Raw genomic sequence first — 20,459 nt, 5'->3', positions numbered from 1 at the left:
TAGCAAACTCTAGCACTAACCGTCACATAGATATCAGCTTACTTTTCAAAGAAATGAAGTAGGACTCATATTCCAGTTTATGAATGAAGTAACTAAGGCTACCAGAGTATGAGAGTAACTCACCCGAAATCATGTTGCTTAGAACGTATGAATTCAGGTCTGTGTGGGTCCAAAGTCTTTGTCCTCTCTCCTATATTAATGCTGCCTCCATACCTGAGAATCCCTAGGACAGGGTGAGCATTGCGAATGCATACAGTTGTGTTGCTTTGGGCAATTTCCCAATGTGGTTCACACTTCAGATCAATAAGGCCTCAGGCTGGCTCCCTACAAAGGTCAGGTGCCTTAGCTTTAATCCAGGCAGCCAGGAGCCTCACAGATTGTGGTAACAAAGGGAAACTGGGCTTGGAGAGCATGGGTGCATCTGTAAGAGCCAGCAAAGTAGACCCAGGCCCTCTTCCTACTCCCATCAGCTTAGAAAGAGTGCTGCCCCTGTGCCTGAATATGCATTGACCAGGCATGACCATACGTCATATTCACCCTACTTTGTAAATGATGCATTACTCGGGTGTTTTTTCAAGGGACACACTGACTGAGTAGTCCCCTCTCAGGGGGGATGGAAAGGAGCAGAGGCTCTGGCCAGAAGGCAGGGCTGGATCAGAGCTGGGGCCATAGGGAGTATAATACAAGGGGTTTCTAGATACAAACCCTATGAAATTTGGGACTCTTTAAAAATAACATATGAAATCCAGTGCTGAAATCTGGTGGGTTCAAGGGAAGAAAACCCTTCAAAGGCATGCATAGAGGGTACCTTAAACACAGCTATCCTTTAGACAGCCCAGGCCTATGAAGACATCAGGAATTCTTTAAGGGTGAAGAAAGGTTGTTTGTTTATTTGTTTGTTGGACTGGATGTTTTTTTATGTTTTGGGCTGGTCAGTTTGTGGAATTTTTTTTCTTATCTCTAGTACCAAATGGAGTCACTGCACTAACTAGTGAGTTAGAAATGCAAACATTTTCAAGGCCCAGACCTTGTTTCTGGGGAAATAGGCATAGACCCTAGAGCAACCACTCTTCTCTTCTTGCATCCTTGACAGGCATTGCTAATCAATCATCGCATGCTTTCCCGAAGGCTCCCAGTGGAGCCTCAGATCTTTCAGTACAGCTCTGGCTGCCACTGCCAATCATGTGGAGTCCCATTCTCAGTGAAATACCTTCTCCACCCCTGCTGTTTGAGAGATTGTGAGTCTCTCTCAGTCCTGTTTCCAACACTGAACACGAGACCTTGCATGAAGTAGGCCCTGGGGACATATTTAAGGAGGCAAGGAAGAGAGGGAGGGGACAGAAGGAGCCATTTTAAGAGCCAGGGGATTCAGCTGACTGTGACAGAGGTTGGATGTCATCCTTGACCAGACTCAGAACCCAAGCCCCTTTTGTATGCATCCTATTATACCTGGCCTCACAATAAAGCCAACCAGCAACTAGTGAGCTCCTTGTATGCTGTGGCGTTTTATGCAAATGTGCTATTAGTTCAGGCGCCAAAGACTGGGTTCCTGACCCAGTACAACTGTTCTCCTGCTGAGTGATCAGAGCAAGAATTGCCAGCCTCCACCCTCTGACCTGCTTCCTTTGTGCAGCATGACAGCCTTGGGCCAAAAGACTGTTGTTAATCCTTCTCTCTCCAAATCCATAGGGATCCACTGCTCTTGTCCTTCCAGTGGGCCCTTCTGCCCTGACACTCACATTCCTGTTTCAATAGCATCTCTCCGGAGAAGGCTTTCTTGGGTATCCTAGCCGACAGAGGGCACCTTCTGCAGAGCCCCTCAAAACTGATGGCCTCATCCCATGGAAGGGTCTGAAACCATATTTAGCTTCTGTTGTTGGCCATCCCTCTCCTGTGGGTATGTACTCTTTCTCCAACTAATTAGGAAATTTTTTTAAAGTTTTATTTATTTACTTAAGTGACCTCTACTCCCCACATGGGGCTCAAACCCACAGTCCTGAGATCAAGAGTCAGCTCGTGCTCCTCTGACTGAGCCAGCCAGGCACCCCAAGCTAGGAAATTTCTTGAGAGTGGAGAATGTGTTTTGTATTTCTTCTGTATCTCTCGAAAGAATTAAAACAAAGTTAAGGATAATATGGTGATGATGATGATGATGATTGCTACTCTTTTTGAGCATTTCACACACATATGCTCATCTCCTGATAGCCACCCTGAGAAGTATTACCTTTCTCCCTTTGCAGTGTGGAAGCGGAGGCATAAAGAAGTTGTGGCACTTGCCCAAGGTAGGGAAGAGTTTGGCATCTGGGTGTCTCTGGCTCAGAACCCATGTGTTTAAGGATGCTACTATATGCCAAAGATGGGCAAGATGCTGAGCATTCCGTCCTTGCTGAACACAGCACATCCACACACAAGGTCATTCAAACACCTTCAGTCTGTGACACACATTTATACTTCTGTCTGGTTCATCTCTGTAGTCCCAATGCCTGAGGTCATATTCTGCACACAAACGTCTGAATGGAGTTTCTCTAAAAGAGAGGTCACATCCTCACCCAAGTCTTTCCAGCCACACACTGCTCCAATACCATTCACCCATCCATGGCCGCTGCTGCCCACTCCCAAGCACATTACACGCCCATAAGGCTATTAAAACAAGCTAAGGAAGACCCCTCACTTTAAATTACCTACTTGAATGGTATTTATCTAGCACCCTCTCTGAACACAGCCCTGTGTAAGTAATTCATCTTTCACATTCTCTTTTAGCACATTTCAGGACTTCTTAATAAACTCTGGGCAGCCAACTCATTTACATATCTGATGGCACAAAATGCACATTTACACGGCAGCTTCTAGAGATACTTGCCAAAAATATTCTTCAATTACTCTCTGCTAAGTCATTCCACTTTTCAGCGGAACCAGAGACTCAAGACGAAAATTCTTCCCCTTCTATCACCAATCCTGCTAGCCCATGCTATCTCAGTCCCCAGATTTTCAAGTCTTTCAACGCAGTGTGAATACCAATCACCCTGGAACCGTGTTAAAATGTGGACCCTGACTCAGTTGGTCTAGAGATAAAGAATCTGTATTTGTCACAAGTTCCCAGGTGGTGCAGATGCTAGAGAAGCAATCCTCTGACCTCCCTGCTTCAGCACAACGCTTCTTCTACTCCCAGCGTACCTTCATATTCCCAGTACTCTAACACACTAAATAAACTGGTCCCGTTACTCCCCCTCTTGCAGCTCTTGGGATCCTATCCATATTTCCTGGCTTGACTCTGGTCTCTGTGATGGGTGATCAGTGATCATCTTGGAGCTCAGCCTGTCTCTCTGCCTCCACTCCCTTCTATACTCTCATCATCCTGCTTATTCTCCCCCCATATGGGAAGCACGTCTCCCTCCTCGGTGAAATTCCTCAGTCAGTTAGTTATCTCTGTTGCTCCAGAGCCTCCCCTGACATCCTTTTTCTCCCTCTAGCACTCCTCAAGCCTGATGAAAAGCCCTTCTCTCTGCCTCTCTCTGTCTACTGATCCAGGCTGGTCTCCCCACCAGACACAGAATTTTGGGGGGCAGGAACGAGCCATATCTTGCTCCTCTCCATATCCTGTGACTCAGCAAATATTTATGGAATGAACAGAGAAGAACCTCTTCAAAGTACTCTTGGACCCAATGAAGTACGACAATTAATAGAATGTCTAGAAGAAATAATAGCTACTCGGTTTTTAATAACAGAAATCATCATTACTACATGTATAAACTAACTTTTTTTAATTTTTATTGGTGTTCAATTTACCAACATACAGAATAACACCCAGTGCTCATCCCGTCAAGTGTACCCCTCAGTGCCCGTCACCCATTCACCCCCACCCCCCGCCCTCCTCCCCCTCCACCACCCCTAGTTCATTTCCCAGAGTTAGAAGTCTTTATGTTCTGTCTCCCTTTCTGATATTTCTCACACATTTCTTCTCCCTTCCCTTATATTCCCTTTCACTATTATTCATATTCCCCAAATGAATGAGAACATACACTGTTTGTCCTTCTCCGGTTACTGTGGCCAAGTTCAAAAAGGGTGTTGCCTGAGTTCTCCTCTGGGATTTTGATGGAATCTTGTCTCATATTTAGATCTTTCATCCATTTTGAGTTTTTCTTTGTGTATGGTGCAAGAGAGTGGTCCAGTTTCATTCTTCTGCATGTGGATGTCCAATTTTCCCAGCACCATTTATTGAAGAGACTGTCTTTCTTCTAGTGGATCGTCTTTCCTCCTTTATCGTATATTAGTTGACCATAAAGTTCAGGGTCCACTTCTGGGTTCTCTGTTCTGTTCCATTGATCTATATGTCTGTTTTTGTGCCAGGACCACACTGTCTTGATGAACACAGCTTTGTAGTACAACCTGAAATCTGGCATTGTGATGCCCCCAGATATGGTTTTCTTTTTTAAAATTCCCCTGGCTGTTTGGGGTCTTTTCTGATTCCACACAAATCTTAAAATAATTTGTTCTAAGTCTCTGAAGAAAGTCCATGGTATTTTAATAGGGATTGCATTATACGTGTAAATTGCCCTGGGTAACATAAACTAACTTTTTAAGGCTAAGTAGCTGTGTGCTTTTATTAATACATTTCATTCTGTTGTTTGCTTTACAAAGTGCAGGTAAAAATCCTAAATTTGAGTGGCATTCAGCAATTTCTCTTAAGGGTGGAGTGAGCAAATTAAATGCGCTTAGTCCATAACTTGCGTGGGGGATAATGCCCCTTGAAGTGGCTGCAGTACTATTTTAATTCAGCCTTGGAGCCATTATTTCGTGAAGAATGGTTTCCTGAGAGATTATAATGAAAATCACCAGGAATATTTGACATGATAGATAGGTGACAAATAGGTAGATAAGTAGATAGATAGGTAGATCGATAGCCTTCACACATTAAGAATAAAAATACCAAAAAAAAAAAAAGTATAAAAATACCAACCACTAATAGTAATAGCTATGGTATATTAGGCCGTTACTCTATATAGGCATAGAGCTCATTCTTTACATCTGTGTTTTCATGTAATCTCCACACTAACCCGGAGAGATGCTCTCTATCGTCCCAGTGGGACATCAGAAGCTCAGAGGGGCTGAGTGATTGATTTATCAACAGGCACGTACTTAGTGTCAGAGGCCTCTTTTCCTGCTCATAACCATGAAGCAAAACTGCCTCTATCACATGTTTACATTGGTCCTATGTGGTTCAAAGACAAGTGTGTCAAGTGGTCATATGGCATGGGACACAGAAAAAGTGGAGCAGAGCCTCCATTCTCTGCGAGTTGCGAGTTTAAATCCAATGTACACCCAACCTACCCATGTTGGTGGGAGAGATACAAAGCCAATTTATCCTGGATAGAAGCCCACTTGTAGTAGGGAGTAGGAGAAAAATCAATCAAAATGAAAACTGAATAATTCCAGCATAGAACCCACAGCAGCTCCCTGGAGTTAAGTCACCCAACTTTGCACAGAAGCTGGCAAATGACACAGCTAGAAGGACTGGGGGGAAAGTGGTAAGCGTCTGGGGAGAGACCAATAAGGGCCAGCTCTTGTCCCACACCTTCACACATCATTTCATTCATTCTTCCAGGCATCCCTGTGAGGCACTTCCAGTGGTAAGGCTCAGAAAGACTGAGGAACTGCTGCCCAAGGGTCAGGGCAGCCTTCTGAACTCAGGTCTCCATGGTGTTTCCCACAAACATGTGTGGAGTATGCTCTCCGCGCCCCCCCCCCATCCCCCAGTTCCTACAATGCGGTCATTCCTAACGGATTTTTTTTTAAGTTATCCCAAAACTCACTTGATAGTGACTCTGTCTGAGGTTGCAGCAAACCCCAACTCAGCACAGGAGAAACTTGAAATTTCAGGAAATCAGGGAAAAATTAGTAACTTGAGAGCACTGAGACTTATTGAAGGGGAAGACATTAAGAAAAAACCATCTCACTTTATTATTGGAAACCTGAAGGCATGAAAATATGACCTTTTTCTCCTTCCTCTGCTTTTAAAAAGTGACAAAAGTGTTTCATATTCCTGAAAGCTATATTAGCAGAAGTGCCTCCAAATGTGTGCTGCCTCCAGGGAGCTCAAAGTTTTAATCTCTTTTTTTGTTCTTTGGCAAGAAGAAAAGAGATGCTTTTCCAGTAGAAGAGTGTCCATGTGGTTTTGATGCGGGCCGAGCTCTAGCCAAACAAAGTTGTAACCCAGCCAGTTCCTTGAACTGCATCTGCCGTCCAACTCAGAGATGCCCCTTCCCACCTTACTGCTAGGCCTTTCCAAGACATCTGGCAGATACTAAAGAGAACCCTCAGCTGAGAGACCCCAGAGTGTGAGTCCCATCCCTAGGGAGAGGAGATCAGAGTGCTGGAAAGTATACTCCTCCAACTCTTACTTCTTTGAGCCTTCATTTCCATGCCTGTGAAATGGGGAGATTAATACCTATTTCATGGAGCTTTGTGGGGAGCAAAAAAACACTGCACTAGTTTTAACTAGGATTGACTAACATTAACTAGGCACTTAATAAAAGAAGCTATACATATGAGTGCCATTCTCTATAGTCATATTAAAGGAAGGTCACCCAATGAGGGCCAACTTCAGGGTACTACTTCCTTCCACTGCCATGAAGGTGGCAGCCACTGTCAAGAGACTCCATGTCTACAGGGATTGACACAGCTTTGTCACCCTGGGAAGGAGCTACCCATGCCCCACTGCATCTCTGTGGGAAAGAGTGACATGATCACGGAGCAGGCGAATGGTAGAGACTTATTTAACAAGAGAAGCCTGAGCCACTTTAACTGGCAATGTCAGACCAGTGCCCAGGCAGCCTACACCACACCCTCGACTCCTTCTGCAGCAGAACTCACGTGCTGTGCAGTGGGCCCTGCACTAGAGCCAAGCAAGGTCTGGAAACCTAGCCCACACTCCATTCAGCAGGCCAGTCCCCTGGATGGAGGAAGGAAGCACTTCTTTTGAACTTGTATAAAGGTAGGTAGGAGCTAGTGATAGCTATGTGCATAAGTGTTCATAAGACTGACCATCTTGGGGTGTCTGGGTGGCTCAGTGGTCTGCCTTTGGTCGTGATCCCAGGGTCCTGGGATTGAGTCCCACATCAGGCTCCTCACAGGGAGCCTGCTTCTCCCTCTGCCTATGTCTCTGCCCCCCCCCACCTCTCTGAGTCTCTCATGAATAAATAAATAAAACTTCAAAAAAAAAAAAAAAAGACTGACCATTTTGGATTGTAAAAAAGAGCCTGCCCTTCCTTCCTTCTTTCTTTCCTTCTTTCCTTCCTTCCGTCTTCTCTCTCTCCCTTCCTTCCTCCACCAATCCTCTTCAAATCTTCTCTATATTCTAGCTCACTAAGCCACAATCCTGCCCCAAGGGGTTGGGGGTTCTGATGAGGGCACACGCATAGTTGACCCTGATAGGAGAGATGCTGCTGAAAAAAGAGAGGCACTTGCCCAAAGAGGTAAGAAACTGGTCTCAGACCCCACGACTCACTGTCACTGGGCAGAGCCCAAATGAGAACACTGCATAAGAAGGATAAGGACAAGCAGCTAAATGAAGCAGGGACATTAGAAAGGGGGAGGAAGAAGGAAGAAGAGATGAGAGGAGGGAGGAAACTAAAGGAACAACAGAAAAGGATGAGATGGAAGTAAAGGAATGAAGAGGGGCCCAGCTGGGATGAAGCTGGCAACTGTGTTGTGTTGTGTGTGTGTGTATATATACCAGAGGGAGAAACGAGGGGTAGATGCACTCTGCAAGACATTGAGAGGTCACTTTACAGACTGTCAGACCACGGAGTCCTGTTGTCAATGTTGTGAGGTGATTTTTATTACTCCCATACAGATTGGGAACTTGGAACCCAGGAAGATGAAACCCAATAAGCCCCAGGTGATACATAATGGAGCGCATGGTGGCTGCAAAGCCCTACAGGAGAGCTAGAGCTGTCCTTTACTGCTGGTGACTCAGCCCTCCAACGTCCAATGTTTTCTCCCTGCAGCAGGCTACTGGTTCAAGGCAGTAACCTGGCGACCGCAAGTCTTGCCTTCAACAACACTGTTGGGGCTCAAGTGCCCCAAGTGGGTGAGGTTAAGACCCTCGGCGAGGAGTCAAGCTGCCACTGGCACAGTGTCCAGAAAGCATCTGGGGAGCTGTCTGTCCCTCTCAGCCCAGGTACACTGGGCCACCTAGTTATGTTAATTAAGCCAATCCAATCATAGAATTGAATGGACTCAGGTGATGGGCACAGCACTGAGCCTCAAGTTCCTGGTGAAAATCCAATGAAGGCAGAGCTGAACTTGCCATACACCAGAAAGATCATTAGAAGCAGGAGTAAGGGCCAAGGGGAAGCTAAGAGAGAAAATCATACCTGAACATCCATTAAATGAGCCTCCTTCTTAAGCAATACCTCTTGTGCCAGGCAGGGCCCAGGAAGAATCTGGAAGAGAATTAAATAGAAGCTGGGCATCCACCTCTTCCCTCTTTTACCATTTTCCTGCGATTTTGGTTGAGAACCATGTGGCAGGCGTAGGAGATGGGGACACAGGCCATCTACAGGGCTGGGAGCTGGGGTGCAGAGCTGGGCTGGCGGGACCGGGCCCCAGGGTCAAGTCTGGGCTGGGCTCCATCACCAAGGAGCCATTTGGCCTTTGGCATTGTGCTCGCTGAGCCTTAACAAGATGAAATGCTAGACCTGGACCGAAGCCAACTCACAGGGTCGGCTTCCCTTCGGAAGCCCAAGGAGTTAACGGATCTACAGGAACTTGAAAACGTAAAAGCTTCTATCTATGGAGCTTGTCAAAATGAGATTGCGTTTTGCATAAGGAAACAGCAAACAGAGAATATTCGTGAGGTTCCCCAAAAGGGTGGGAGGCGGGCTCGCTCTCTCTCTCCTCCGTCTCCGCCGAGCGAGCGAGCGAGCGTATGGAGCCTCTGTACGTTCCGGGTCACAAAAATGAGGATAACAGGGCAGGGCCTCTGACCCAGAGAGGATCTTCCATAGGGCCACAGGGGGAGCAGCTTAATAATAATTAAGAGTAGATGACTTAATAGAGCATGGAGTGCACTGCCCATTTTGTAGGCCTGAGAGGCAAGTAAAGATGCACGTTCGATAAAGCGTGACGAAGCTGGGAGAGAGAGAACGGGCCCCGGAGGGAGCGCGCGGCGCGGCGCGGGCGCGGGCGCGGCCGCAGGAGGAAAGGCTCCCGGAGGTGGGAGGCCGGCCCGGCGGCCACGGCCCTCCCGGACGCGCCGCCATCCTCCCGGCAGCAAGGGGAAGCCCGGGGGCAGTCAGGCGGAGCCTTACAGAGACACCGCGGGCGGCCAGCAAGGAAGAGAGCAGCCGGGAGAAGGGGCAGCGGGAAACGCGACTTTGGCTCTAAGCCAACAACGGGCGGCGCCCGGGGCCCGAGCCCCGCGCGGGGAGGTCTGCGGGGCCGGCGGCCAGGAGGCGCGCGGACCGGGGCACTGCGGGGCGCCGCCGCCGGGTGGGGCGGGGCTTCGGGCGGCGCGGCGGGCGCGCGCATGCGCGGGGGGGGGGCGTGCGCGTGTGTGCGTGCGCGTGTGTGCGCGTGTGTGCGTGCGCGTGCGCGCAGCGCCAGCCCCGGCCGGCGAGCCTGACAAAGGCGCGGGCGCCCGGCGGCCCCGGGGCGGCGGAGGGGGCGCCGCGAGGCGGGGGGGGGGTGGGGGGGGGCGGGACGCCGCCAGCGCCGCGCGGAGCCCCACACCCGCGGAGACAAAGCCATCTCCGAAACAAAAGTGAGAGCCGTGGCCGGGGGACGCTAGATATCGGCGAGCCGGGGTGAACGCAGGGGAGGGGTCCAGCCGGGGAGGCCCAGCGGCCGCTCTAGGGCGGCGTCCTTTGCCCCCGCCCGCCCCCGAGGGACGGTGAATCCCCGGCCCGAAGAGACCTGGCGGCGAGAGCAGCGGCCCGCCCGCGGCGTCCCGGCTGGCGCAGGCGGGGCCGCGCGGTGTCGCCCCCGAGACGGCCACCGGCGCCCCGGGCGCAGACAGCGGGGCCGCTGCCCGCCGCGGAAGCCCCTGCCTTTCCCCCAAAGCTTCCTGCCCGGCCGGGATGGGACTCCTGGCTACTGCTGCCCGACGGTACCGCCCGGCGCACCCCCTCTCCCCCCCCCGGCGGCTCTCAGCAGGCCGCCTCTCAGCGCCACCCGCACCCCCACCCCCACCCGAGAAGCCGCAGCACCCCGCGGCCAGGCCCTATTGCAGTCACCCATAAATGCAAAGGCGAGAAGCCACCAATACCTGTTTGAGGAGATGGCATTTTAATTAGCACACTCCAGCTGCCATAAACCCCCGGCCCTGTCCCACCTCTCCTCCCCCTCCCACTGCCCTCTCCCAACCTCCCCGCTCACCCCCATCTATGTAAAAAAGCCGTAAAGCCTTTCTCCAATCGCCTTCTTGGAGTTTATGCAACCCGCAGAACACAGGTTGATTGGAAAGGTCTCTCTCCTGGATAACAACAATTCAATGTGCCTTGACATTTTAATAGCCTGCCGTCCTGGTGAACACAATCGAGCAAGGCAGTGAAGCAAAAATCATTAGGTAAGCAAGATAATCTAAGCGGAATCTGCTGCCTGCACTCTCACATCTGGGGGCAGGTCGCGCAGCTGGGGCGGCCCCGCAAAGCCGGGCTCTCCCTGCCCTGCAGCGCCTTTGTATGTGTGCTCGGATATATACACTTATATACACTCGTTCGGTCGGAGACGCACAGGTTTGCGACGGGTTTCAGGAGATAAACACCCTGAGGCAAGGACACTCATTGAAGCCCCGATATGAAATAGCTTGAGAGTGTACGAATTTAGGCTGAACCAAAAGACCTGCCATCCCATCTAACAACCACCAAATTAAACTTAACTGCTATCAGCTCAGGCTTCGATATTGGTTGGGAGCCCTAACACCAACCATTTAGAAACCTATATTTCCAAAATACATTTGTATTTGTTTATATGAAGATTCTGAATCCAGTGCCTGCCATGGGTATATGGCTACATATGTTTAAATTACATATTTATGTGTGTGTGTATATATATATATATGTGTATATATATATATATTATGTGTGTATATATATATTATGTGTGTATATATATATATACACACATGCACATATATATACATAAATACATATACTACACACAATATAAAAACATTTATGCTCACTGTATGCCAGGTACCATTATAGATGTATCATGTCTGCTAACTCATGTAATCCTTAAAACAACATAGTACATTATTCTCCCCACTTTATAGACAAGGTAACTGAGGCACAAAGAGTTCAAGCAACTTGTCCAAAGTCATCCTCCAGGAAGTGGTGGGGCCAGGACTTGAACGCAGGAAGTCTGCCTCTTGTATCCAGGCTGTCGTCCACTCAGCCATGCTGTCTCGTAAAAAGAAGTCAAGTCACACAAATAATGTTACATGTCTTTAAAAGGTCAGTAATGCTTTCGTGAATGTGTATATTGACACGCACACACAACACACATTTATGTGGATCCTCCAAAGGTGCAAAACAGTGTGACTTCCTTTGGTACAAGCACCTGCCATATTCACGAGTTGAGTATGTTGTGAGTTCCAAGATCACGTGTTAGTAGTGAGGCTATAACAATTAATTAGACACAAATGCCACCCTCAGGTAGCTCATAGCCTATGGGGAAGTCAGATCAGCAAACAGAGGTTGGATCTTGGGGGTGAGAAGCTAGAGACTGACAAAGGGCAGCAGAAGTCAAGAGGATCCCCCTCTCACCCTGCCTCACACATCCCCTTCCCAGAATCTCCTTGGGAGGCCATATACCTATTCCTATGAGGTTGTTACGCTCAAAAAATGTGGAGAGCTCCAACTGGGAATCGCCTTCAAGACCATTTTATAAGCTACCCAAGAAAATGAGTCTTGGTATTTGATAATTACACATAGCATGCACACACACACACACACACACACACACACACACCTTTCTTAGGAGATAGGAGTGACATCACAGAGCCTAGAGGACCAACAGATGACAGAAAATTCTCCTGTTGGATTCCAACCCGCCCCATTCGCCCATGCTCCTCCCTCTCTCCCTGCATGGAAGTCCAGCAGAGATCTGTTTCCCTGGGTGCTGACTTGGCAAGCTATTCGCTTTATGAATATGACCCTCAGAGGGGAGAGCCCCTCTCAGCAGCCCCCGAACTATGTTATCACCATTATTAAAGGAGCTTAAAGAGGAGCTGGGAGGACGAGACACCACTGGAATTGCAGCCTGATTGTGATTGATGTGTTCCTATTAGCGCCTCAGTGTTATCTCTCTGGATGGCAAGAACAGCCAGTGGCTTGTAACACAACAGATTACCTGAGTTCTCAGCCTTAGAAGGATGTTTAAATAAAATATAGTCCCTCTTAGCAAGAGGCTCATTTTCTCCACGAGGCTCCCAGACTATTTCATGTCAGCTCTGATTCGCTGCGACTCTCCTCAGTAAACATGTCTTATCATTAATAATTCTTTACAAGCACAATCTCCAAGAGTCCTCTCTCTCTCTCTCTCTCTTTCTCTAGGTGGCTGGACTCAGACACATCACGCTCCAGTTTGGGTTCCAAGGTGCTTCTCTCTGGATTTTCACCTGCCTTGCCAAAAATGATTGATTACGCCGGGCCGACTGGGTGTCCGGCAATACCCAACAAATGACTTTGGCCCCTAACAGCAGGCCTTGGCCAGATAGAAATCAATATTTCACCATTAAAATCTATCAAAGAAGAGTTAAGGCACCATCTGTCCCTGCCGCCTCTCTATGGTGTGTGAACATTAAATCCGACACTTGTACTACATGGGTAATCAATATATAGTGGTTCACAGATCATTTGTGGTTCCCTTTTAGCAGTGATGGATGTCTGGAATCGTTGTGATTCATTTTGTCAGACCATTAAACAAGATTCTGTCCAGTTCCTTCCTGATTTCATTTAGAGGATCATTCTTCACAGTTCATAAGAGGGAAACGGTTTTACCAATCTGCTTCTATTTCAATAAGTCACTTTATAGAGATTTTGTGTCCTCCAGACTGTAAAAATTCTGGAGAGATAGTACAAACAGACCTCTAAAACTATTCACTGCATGACATATGCATAAAGTGTGAAGAGAGGAATGTAAATATGTTTACCTCTTTATCTGCAAATGTTGGTTTTAACCCCCTCCTGGCTGGAGTGCTGGCCTGTGGGGCACTCCCAGAACAGTGCCTGCCACAGCAGGAGGAGGGTGCACTGGTGACCAGGGACCGATTCTTAGAGGCAGGGGGAACCTCCTGATCCCTCAGTGCCATGGTTAAAAGTAAATGGGAATGGCTTTTCCAGAGGCTGCATTTCAGACCTCTGTTTCTACAGTCGAGATAATCTTGCTTCTCACCCAAAAGGTTGGCAAATGCCTCTCGGTACTCTGGTGCAGCATGCCAACCCAAGAGAAGAAACGGTGACTGTGCCCTTGAGGGCGGGCTATGGATGAGCATAAGGACACGCATGATCATAACAGCTGCCATTTGTGGAGCATCAACCTGTGCCAGGCGCAAAATATGCCCCAGTCTCACCCTTGACAATTTTACAAGATAGGTACTCTTCTCCCCACTTTCCAGTGGGGAAACTGAGGCTCGGACAAGTTGAATAACCTGCCTAAGATTACCCTACCCAGGGAACTGGAGGGTCACGACCCAGCCCCAGACCTGTCTGACACCCAAGAGCCCACGTGACTGTGGCCAGCTCTTGGGTGTTGGCCATCACTCCACAAATGGTTTTGTTTCAAGCCAAGTGAATTACTTTCAATCCTCCTGGGCTATATACTTACTCCAACCAATCAGGGTACTGTTAGGAAATAGAACTTTTTTATTATTATTTTAAGTAATTCTGCAACAGGATCACTAACTAATGCACTCCAAAGCGAAACAATTTATTTTAAACTGTTTTCCTGTTTTGGATTATTGGATAATTATATCACTTTGGCTGATATAAGTACAGATAAGCAGATGTTGATTTAAATATTAGTACAGACACACATATGTATATATACAGATATGTACACATATATGCACATATATTTGATATGATTATAAATCATAATATATATATATATATTATTTGAAAGACTCTAGAGATGAAGTAGTTTTTCCTTCTTTCCTTTCCTTTTAAAATTTCCTTTAAAGTAACTGAGTCTTGGAAAGAATAAAATCTGACCTGGAGTGAGAATCTTACTTCCTGATTTCCAAGTTACAACACTGTACTGAAAGACTGTAAGTGATGGAGTGTTATTCAATTACAATTTGGGTGGGGGGGTGATATATTTGTTGAGGGGACAATTGGGAGAGACTTGTACTGTGTTGCAGCCAAGCAAGCGGGAAAATCTCCAGGGCATTTTTACTTCCACACCAATTCACTAACCGCAATACCTGCCGCAAGGTAAGCATTCCTTCTGCTAACAGCACAAGGTAAGGCTGGTCGGGCCACTTCAGACCCAAGGCCATCAGGCCAGACCCATGCTAGACAACAACACCGGGGAAATTACAGACAAGGCACTTTGAGGAGGTGTAGGGCATGACGGAAAGAGGAGCCTTGGGGTCAGGCTTCAGAAAGACTAGGCAAGAATCCATCTGTGCTGCTAATTAACTGTGCCACCTCAGACGAGTACCTAACCTCTCCAAGTATCAGTTTCCTCATCTAAGAGTGAGGAAGCACAAGCACTTCACCTCGTGGGGCAATGGCAAGGACTCAGTGACACAATGCAAATTTTTGCACAAGGCTTAGCCCTTGTGAGCTGGCATCCTTTCATCCCTGTCTTCTTCCTTCTCTTCTTCCCCATCGTTACTCCATACATCTGTATTCCACTATATTTTAGCCTGCATAAAAACTTAGAATGGCATCTGCCACATAAGAATTATCAAATTCTTCTCAATTTCAGAAACATAAGACCTCAGAATTTCAAAAGAGAATTGAGAGGTCTTTGGTTCACCTGTTGACTCAGTGCAGGAGCCATTTTCACCACTTGCCTGACAGTTTATTTTCAAGAATGAGGAGCTCAAGATGTCGCAAGGAAGTCTGCCTCACTGCTGGACAGTCTTTTTTTTTATTTTTACATATTTATGATAGTCACAGAGAGAGAGAAAGAGGCAGAGACACAGGCAGAGGGAGAAGCAGGCTCCATGCACCGGGAGCCCGACATGGGATTCGATCCCGGGTCTCCAGGATCGCGCCCTGGGCCAAAGGCAGGCGCCAAACCGCTGCGCCACCCAGGGATCCCCTCAAAATAACTGGACAGTCTTTTAACAAAAAATGTCCTCCCTAACCTGCTTCCATCTAAATCCCGTCCATTAGTCCCAGTAATAATTCCAATCCATAACCACCTCATGTTCCGTATAATAATTTAATAGAATGAAAAGAAATGTTCCTTTTAATTTGGGTTAAAACTACTTTTTGAAGTACTTTGATTATTAAACTAAAATCCAAGATCTTTGTGACTGCCAAGGTGGGCTTTATGCACGTCTTTTGATGTCAGCTCTGAGCACATCCCAGCTCATATTGAGCGAAATGAAAAATTCTTTATTTTATTCATGTTCTTTTATGAATCCTCCTTGGTCCTTGTCATTTTCTGGGTTTTCTCTGTCTCTGAAGTTCCATTCTTGAGTGTGAAACCCAGAACTGCACAGAACACTTCGGATTCAATGTTATACTTCAGGTTTTCCCATCCATTTCTTCCTTTCTTTTTCCTTCCTCCTAACCACTTTCCCCCCATCTACCTGTCTTTCCATCCACCCATCCTTCCATCACAAATATACTAGTCAAAAGCAGAATGCCAGGGTCTGAACAATGTCCCTTAACAATGGAATGCAATAAACCCTACCCCTAACAGCAACGCCAGCCCCAGAATTGGTTGAAGCTGCTGTTCCCTGCCACCACCACCACCAATCCCAGATATCAGCATAAGCCCCAGGTGGGCAGGCTAAAATCCATGCCAAGGCCTCAGGGTATGTCATTGTCCTTCAGCTGTTCCTCAAGGTAGGTCATTGTCTCTCAACTCCAAAATCACATAATTAAATTCAATAATTCAATACTGAGCATTTGTAAGAAAGCCACACTGAGTTCTCACAGCCTGTCCAGGTCATTCAAGTCAGAACAGTCATCACGTAGGTCACCAATGCTTTGCTCTGCCCAGTGGCTCAGTCCTATGATTCCTCACGACATACTGAGGTTAATCCTATGGGCCCCACTCAGCTTCCACTCCTTGCTAATGTGTCATGTCCCAAATGTTCCTATCTTGGATGCCTGTTTTTTGCTGCTGGGTTCTCTCTAGGTGTGCACACCTCTGCATCCAGCATCTCCCACCAAACTTGAGCATATGCTAATTCCTTCTTTTAAGTGTGGCTGTCTTAGGAAGATGGATCTCTGCACTGGTTCTTTTAAAAAGTCAGATATGGGGATCCCTGGGTGGTTCAGCGGTTTGACGCCTGCTTTCATGCCCAGGGCCTGATCCTGGAGACCGGGGATTGAGTCCCACATCGGGCTCCCTGCATGGAGCCTGCTTCTCCTTCTGCCTGTGTCTCTGCCTCTCTCTCTGTGTCTCTCATGAATAAATAAATAAAATCTTTTAAAAAAAGAAATGTTAAAAAAGTAAAAAATAAAAAAAAAAATAAAAAGATCTGTACACATCCACTCAGGCAAAATTGCACAAATGCATCCTTGACCGGGGGTGGGGGGTGAGGGGGTGAAGCCATACTCAGTGAGAGGCCAGCCAGACCCAAGCCCACCCGCCTGGCACATACCTGCACCCATCAGATGTGCAGTGGTAGGTGAGGATGCAGCCATCTGCACAGTCGGACGTTTGAAAATCACTAACTCCCGCTCTGTGGGGTTAAGTGATAGCAGAACAAATTCTGCTGGAAAAGGTCATGTGTTCTTGAAGATTTCCAAGAATTCCAGATATTCTCCTATTCTTTGTCCAGGGGTAAAACAATATATACATTCAAGATTTTTTTCCCTGGAACTAACTTCAGCCCATCTTGCTCTAATATAAACCCATTCTCTGGGCTTAAGATTTTTGCCTTTTCATAAGCTATTCTCCTTCCTAATCATGGAAAGATTACTAAATTGCAAACCTACCACATGCCTGGCATTGTATAGGTCATTTTAAGACACGGTTTCATCGTGGCAACTTTATGCAAGATAGGTTTATTTTCCCTATTTTTAGAGGAGAAACTGAGTCTTTAGGGGATTTAGTAATTCACATGATACCATGCTGCTAATAAATGACAGACTGTCGTTGAAACCCAAGCCGGACTTCCCAGCCAGGGCTACCAAACACCAGGGTATTCTTCTATCTAAAATATTCACCTTACAGCTATAATGAGTTTACAAAGAGTTCTGAAAGCAGAAGCTAGCCCCAATTAGCAACTTTTATAGCTATTAAATAATCTGTTTAACTTACCCTCCAAATAATGTCCTGCTATCTAAATAAATATCAATGATATTTTTTCTAACTTTCAACTCCTCATCAAAGGAGCCAGCCTACCTTTAAGACCCTGTGCAGAGGCACCTGGGTGGCTCAGTAGTTGAGCATCTGCCTTCAGCTCAGGGCGTGATTCTGGAGTCCAGGGATCGAGTCCCGCATTGGGCTTCTCCCTCTGCCTACGTCTATGCTTCTCTGTGTATGTGTGTCTCTCATGAATAGATAAATAAAATCTTAAAAAAAAAAAAAAGATGGGGGTGCCAGCCAGCCTTTAAGACCATGTGCAGAAGGGACACAAGACTTAATTGCCTCTTTCAATTCACAGTATCACATGGAGGTCAGGACATTTCATTTGTGGTTCTTCCCAGCCATAAGGTTCCTTGGGCAGGACATGCCAGGTGAGGATTTCAGAGCCAGGCTGGCATTTGCCTCCAGCAAGTGGGGAGGGAAGGTGGGTGGCCAGACCAGTCCTGGAAGCCTGCACCTGGGCAAGGGACTTCCAGCTCAAGCCTTCAATCATCGCCGATCTCAGACCATCAGAGGTTGTTTCCAGGAAGGCATGCCTGCTTCTGGGCCCCCCACACTTTGGAGAGGGCTCCAGGGAGCCACTGAGGAATTTTAGGACCTCAGGACCTCAGCCAGGGGGTCTCAGCTGGCATTGGGGAGCATAACAACTCTCAGGGAGTACTCAGAAGTGTGACAGTGAGCTGTTGCAAAGCTGAGGGTACTGTAGGCAATTAGTGGTAGGGCAGGTTACGCTAAATGTGCTCTAATATGTGAGATAGACCCATGCAATGACAAATTGCCCATTCAAAATGCGACTGGCACTCTACTAACTGAACCCAACTTTCTCAGTGTACAGAGTAAAAGGATTTGAATGATTTCCCCTGAAGGGACTTAGCAAGAATTTTTTTCTGCCCACTGGTGTCAGCATATATTCAGCTCCCCCAGGAAAAACGTGATAAAGTTTATTGCTTCTCCTTAAACATGTCAGTAAGGCCACAATCCCCAGAAATGAAAAGGAAAATGATATTCATCAAATGTGCGAAATCCTGCATTAAGTGCAATGCTTAGCATGCATTATCTCATTTCTCCTCTGAAAAAACAAACCAAACAAAACAACAAAACCTGGGAATCAGGTGGTCTAAGGAGGAAGGGAAAGGCTCAGAGCAGTTGAGTAAGCTGACCAAGATCACACAGCTCATCCGTGGCAGAAGCAAGATTGCAAACTAGCTCTCCTGGCCAGCACCTTCCATGGAGACACATGAGAGCAGCAAGTTGGGCACCCGAAATTATACCTCTCTCTAGGCACCCCAAATCACATCTCAGGGCTTGTAGAGACTCCACCAAACCTAAGCAAAATAAAGGTCAAGTTCATCTTGGAGCCTCCTCTCCTCCTCCTGGGGCTCCCTCCACCAAATACCACTAGAGTTAGCCGGAAGAAGCTAGTCATGGATAATTGCTACCAGGAAGTTTTGCTTTTTGTAAGAGTACCTCTGCCATGTGAAAAACATGGATATATAAGGAAGCAAGCTCCCACTGGGGAAGGGAAATGGAGAGGGGGTTAATTGCTAAGGAGAAATAAGACCTATTTCTAGAACTATTACCATCCTGTCACTTTGCCTTACATAAACCAGCCTTTAAAACCTGTTGAAGAGGGATCCCTGGGTGGCGCAGCGGTTTGGCGCCTGCCTTTGGCCCAGGGCGCGATCCTAGAGACCCGGGATCGAATCCCACGTCGGGCTCCCGGTGCATGGAGCCTGCTTCTCCCTCTGCCTATGTCTCTGCGCCTCTCTCTCTCTCCCTCTGTGACTATCATAAATAAATAAATAAAAAATTTAAAAAAATAAAAAAATAAAACCTGTTGAAGAAATAAAAGGGCTTTGGCCTGGGTGCTTCTGACCACCTCTGAGAGTTCTGTTTTTTTTTTTCTATTTGGCCTTGAACCATGGCAATCCAAGAAGTAAGGGAAATAATAGTGAAGAGAGACACAGAGAAGAGAGGGGAGATGGTATTTCCATGTAGACTCTAAGACTTTCATAGCAACAAGAAAATGGAAAAGCAGCAGGGCTGCTGATAATGGTCCTCCCTTGGCAATTTTTGAAATCTTTCTGCATTTAGTCAGAAAGTAACCAGACTGGAATCCCCCATCCTATCACTTCCGGGGTGTGTGAAGCATACGTACGCCCTAACATGGAGGAAACACAAGTTTTTCATTTGTGTAAACGAGATAGTAATTTCCAACTCATGGCACTGCCCTTAAAAATATACACGGAAATAAAGTACCTAGCACTTAGTAGGCACTCAGTAAGAGGAAGCACCTAGGGCTGAGGCTGATTCTCTTAGATGGAGTGCGTGGGTGCTTTAGGCTAGGTGGTGCAAAGGAGTTCATCACCTCCAAAGCTATGACTTTGCATCGTCAATCTCTTTTTCTCCTAGAGAATGGGCAGGGGGTGGGGGGGTGGGGGGGGGAGAGCAAGGAAGGGAGTTTTCAGGGTAACAAGACTAATCAGGATTTCACCATCAAAGCAAATATATCCAATTAACAGCTATTAAAGAAGCATTTTCTGGCACTGTGCACAATGAAGGCCATTCTATCTAGTGGAAATTAATCTTAATTATTGGTACCTGCACACATACGTGAAAAGGGAAGCAACTCACATTAATCTACATTAAACTTAATAGCAGTCCGTGTATTATCTATTCTGAGTCAAAATTGACTGTTGGCCTCTGCATAGATGCCTGCAGTGCTAACTCAAGTAATTACAGTGCAGTGGGTCTCAAAGACACAATTTTTTCCCTATATAATAAATCAGCAGCGAGAAGCTTTTTATAATTAAAAACCAAAAGGAAAAAATAGAACTGTATAGGCAAATGTCATTTCCTTCTAAAGGAAATTAGGAAAAAGGAAAATGTGTCTTCTTGCTGTCTCTCCTGAACAGAGGATGAAACACTCATCTCTGATGGAATCCCAAACAGAG

General features: G+C 46.9%; 2 long non-coding RNA genes across 2 annotated transcripts in view; one reads left to right on the top strand and one right to left on the bottom strand.

Moving 5' to 3' along the window:
• Positions 1 to 9,456, bottom strand: part of LOC129503633 (uncharacterized) — a 141,573-nt gene extending 132,117 nt beyond the window's left edge. Inside the window, exons 1-2 of the long non-coding RNA XR_008663229.1 lie at positions 9,312 to 9,456; positions 8,376 to 8,444 (exon numbers count right to left, since the gene is read on the bottom strand). This is a non-coding gene — a long non-coding RNA (uncharacterized LOC129503633). The remainder of the gene's footprint in view (positions 1 to 8,375; positions 8,445 to 9,311) is intronic.
• A 245-nt stretch (positions 9,457 to 9,701) lies between these two features.
• Positions 9,702 to 12,758, top strand: LOC129503632 (uncharacterized). Its single transcript, XR_008663228.1, has 4 exons — positions 9,702 to 9,763; positions 10,515 to 10,567; positions 11,276 to 11,456; positions 12,558 to 12,758. It is a non-coding gene; the product is annotated as an uncharacterized LOC129503632 (long non-coding RNA).
• The last annotated feature ends 7,701 nt before the right edge of the window (positions 12,759 to 20,459 follow it).

The sequence above is a fragment of the Nyctereutes procyonoides genome, unplaced genomic scaffold, assembly GCF_905146905.1.
Source record: "Nyctereutes procyonoides isolate TBG_1078 unplaced genomic scaffold, NYPRO_anot_genome, whole genome shotgun sequence".
Taxonomy (NCBI): domain Eukaryota; kingdom Metazoa; phylum Chordata; class Mammalia; order Carnivora; family Canidae; genus Nyctereutes; species Nyctereutes procyonoides.
This window is presented reverse-complemented; position numbering and strand designations above follow the sequence as displayed.